The sequence below is a fragment of the Meleagris gallopavo genome, chromosome 19 (assembly GCF_000146605.3).
Source record: "Meleagris gallopavo isolate NT-WF06-2002-E0010 breed Aviagen turkey brand Nicholas breeding stock chromosome 19, Turkey_5.1, whole genome shotgun sequence".
Taxonomy (NCBI): Eukaryota; Metazoa; Chordata; class Aves; order Galliformes; family Phasianidae; genus Meleagris; species Meleagris gallopavo.
In genome coordinates, this window is record NC_015029.2 from 7,468,518 (window position 1) to 7,472,323 (window position 3,806).

The following is a 3,806-nucleotide window of genomic DNA, read 5'->3' on the forward strand; positions in this document are numbered from 1 at the left end:
AAAAAAAAAAAAAGGAAAAAAAGACTTGCAGCAGCGTCTAGTGTTGGAGAAATGTGAGGCACTCTGTTCTGACAGATGAGGCTGAGAATCCCTGAGAGAATTGGGTGCCTTGTTCCCATTTGGTTTTGTCTATACACAGAGTTGAAAGAGTACTCCTATTTGCAACAAAGACAGATCTTTCTCAGTTTGTGTGCTCGCTTGATGTGGCCTTTGGCTAAGAGTTCCTACTACAGCCAAAGGAGCTGTTCAGATCTTCCAGAAGGCAACTATAAATAGGCTGCTTTGATGTATAAAGATGATAAATGGATAACAGAGGAAGGAAAACAACAAACATACTGTTGGAAAGGTTCACGGCTCACAGTTCCTAAATGTACAGTGCAGCTGAAGAAACCAAGCTGGGGTGAAGCTGCGTGCTGCTGGAGAGGGCATTCTGTGGGAACCCTGCAAAGGCAGAGAGCAAAGCCCTTCTGGTCCTTATCCAGCTCTGGGGGGGACGGGACACAAGCAATAATATGGGAGTTAGAGGAATCTTGTCTTACTGCTTGCATGAAGCTATCGATGCAAAAGCAAGACTTAAGGATCCAACTCCTATTCCACTTAAGAGTCCTTTCCATTTTGGGATGTTCTATGAGCCACGAAATAATTAAGCTTGTGTGGGTATCCAGGAGCCAAGAGGGCGTGGGAGATCCCAGCCACAGCAGCAGCTCTCAAACCCACACCGGTCCTCTCATTGGTTCTGGTGATCATCCCTACAGTGCCTCTTCCAGCTCATGTGGAATGAAATATTCTCATACAGCAAACTTCTGCGGCAAGGAGCTCACTAGGAGTCTTTCTGCTAAGCTTCAATCCAGAATGGTCTGTCAGGTTTCGTGCTTTTTTTGGGTTTTGTCACCATATTCCCAGCTTGGCAATTAAGAGCGTTGCCTTCTGCTTTGCTGAAATTCATGCACATTTTTCTCAGTCTAAATCTAATCTGAGTTCAGAAGCAACAAGACCAGCTAAAAGCAACCACTTTGGTTGCTTTCTTATTGGAGAAAATTGTTTCAAATCTTGATGTGTGCAGGCAACCTGCTAGGATTTGGACCAGCCCACGAGGCTGGGCAGCATCCCTTGGTGACTGGCTGAGCAGCAGGATTGCCTCCCTGCAAGTAGATGTCTTCAACACATCAAACCTTGGGTACGAAATGAGCTTTTCCCATTCTTCTCCTTGAATCTTCTGCTTCTGTCAAGCCTGCAGCAGGTGAAGGCATACATCTCTGCGTGCCTCAGAAAACATCTCACACAGAGACCAGGTGCTGCTGCTCCACCTCTGAGACAATGTGCCTTCCCACAGCGGCGGCCACATGTTCCCAAATAGCTTTCAGACTTCCTTTAACCTTTTCAGGCTTTCCACTGTTGGGGCCTCTGTTATTTCCAGATCGGGTTGGCATTTGAACGGGAAAATGGCCTTTTCACAGAAATCATAATTTTCAGCAGGAAGAAATGGATTTATTGAAGGAAAGAATGGATCTCCCCACAGGTGGGGGTGGAAACAGCCACCCTCCAGGGCCCATGGGATCACTGCTGCCCAATTTGCTTTCAACCTGGTGCACAACCCACGATCAAACCACAGCTTATTCCAAAGAGAACTTTTTTCCTGATATGATTTTCTATAAAATATTCCACCTTTTCTTGCTTTGTTCCAATTCTGAGCAAATAAATACAAATAAATCAACTCCAATCATTTCCCCTAGGGCTGTGCTGCTATTATATACGAATAAATAAATTAACTTAAACAATGGTAAATTGTCCTGAGCTGCCTTTTATTATCAGAAAGTTGTGTAGGCAACTAGATAATTTGCTGATGTTATTTTACGTGATCTTCGTTCCCGCATCTGCTCGTGAGATTATCCCAAATGTGGTACTGGTGCATTTAAATTAAGCATGAAAGCGTTTTAGGGCTTTTTGCAATGATTGCTTATTTATTTTATTATCAATAATAAATTTAAGTCAAAGCTCAGTGTCTCCTTTTTCAAGGACAGTAAAAAGCAGAGGAGAATCTGGCGGTACATAAAGAGCAGCTCTTTAGGAACAGATCTGAGTCTGTGCAAAAGCAAATAAGAGACAGATGAGATTTATGGGTCTTTTCCCAATTCTTCCTGTTTATAAGCAAATTGTTGTCCTCTCTGAACTTCACATCTGTGCTTAATGGAAAGGGAAGGGTGATCTTTCTCTATATTGTTGCCGTGCTGCGTGGGGGAGTACTTAAAGAACCTGGGTATGGATGGTAGAGGATCATATGTTGTGGTTATTCCTGGTGACAGAGTTCTGCTGCTGTGCAGAGAGCAGCTTTAACAGCCACTGATTTATCTTTTTTTTTTTACAGTTTTTAAATAATTAAACTTATGCTGCAGTTCTGTTTTTATGCAATTAATTGGCTCCGTTTTCCACCCTGACTTCCCAGGGTGAGGGAAGGAATAGAGACAAAGCAGCTCTTCTGCTTCTGTGGTTGTAAAACAGGTAGAGCTGAACGCTCATTTCTTAAAATGAGCATCCTCGTGGTGTTGAACAGTAGAGGTGGGGTGATGGAGTGGGCACTGTGCTGAGAAGGCTCCCCAGCACTTCATCCCTCCTCCTCCAGCCCAGAAATGCTGTGCTCCTGCTCTCATCGTACTGTCATTGCTTATATTGGATGCTCTGGCTGTGGCTTGCATGGTGATCATGCAGTAGTTTTGAGTATGGAACTGGTCCTGAGCTCCTGCTGCACTTCACTGGATAGCCCGAGTGCCCAGCTCTGTGGGCACTCTAATTAAAAACATGATTAATTGATCGGGGAGAGTACCACATTTCTTCCTTTGTCTTAACGAGGCTTGCACTTCTGCACTGGCACGGAGATTCCAGCTCCACGAGTCTCAAAGCTGTGTTAGTGGTAATAGCTTCAAAGGCAGGAATGTCCTAGTTTCTCCCCAAACTGGAATTAATGTCATGATTTTGTGCATTGACTTCCTCTCAACTCAGCTATGGGTGATGCTGATGTGAGACAAGGATTTTTGCATCCTTGGGAGCTGCGTGTGGCTGAGTGGTCAGCTTCCAGGCACCCAGAAACCCTCGTGTTCCTGAGCAGGAGCTCCGTCCTTCTGACAGCTGTTTCATCTGAGGAAGACAACACTAACAAATCTTATTTGCCCAGGAAGATCTTTCCTCTTCACGCCCTTCCTTCCCACACACTGGCTGGGTTTCCATGCGTTTGCAGCTTCAGCAGGATGTGTAATGAAACACCTAATAGATTATGACAAGTAAAGGGTTTTGCTGCGTGGTAGTTAATGTTCTTTTTCTCTTGCATGTGCAGTTGATAAATCCTTTGCTAGTTTGTTTTTCAATTACTAGGCATAGTTTTAGTGACAAGGAAGCTGTTTCTAATGTTTTCTAGTAGAATCCTTATTATAATAATTATTTAAAATTAGAGGGTGAGTGGAAATGCTCTTGACATTGAGGGATTGTTAGTGCTGATTAAAGCCAATGACAGAGCAGGCAGGTATTAATAGAGTGCTCCTGCATGCTTCTCCCAGGCTCTCTCCTGGCTTGTGCAATTCACTCTTCTGGTTGTGCTGCTCTTGAGGACACTTAATGGGAGCCCCGTGCCTCCAGCTATGGGAGTATTCCAGAGCAGAAGGCATTGCTACTGCTGAACTGGGCAGTTGTGATCCCCTGCAGTCCCACAGTGACCACCCCTCCTGCTGCAGGAGGTGATGCTTGGGAGGAACCCCTGGAGCAGTTCCTCTGTATGACCATGTTGGCTGTAATGGTGGCTTTTACTTATTGCGTTT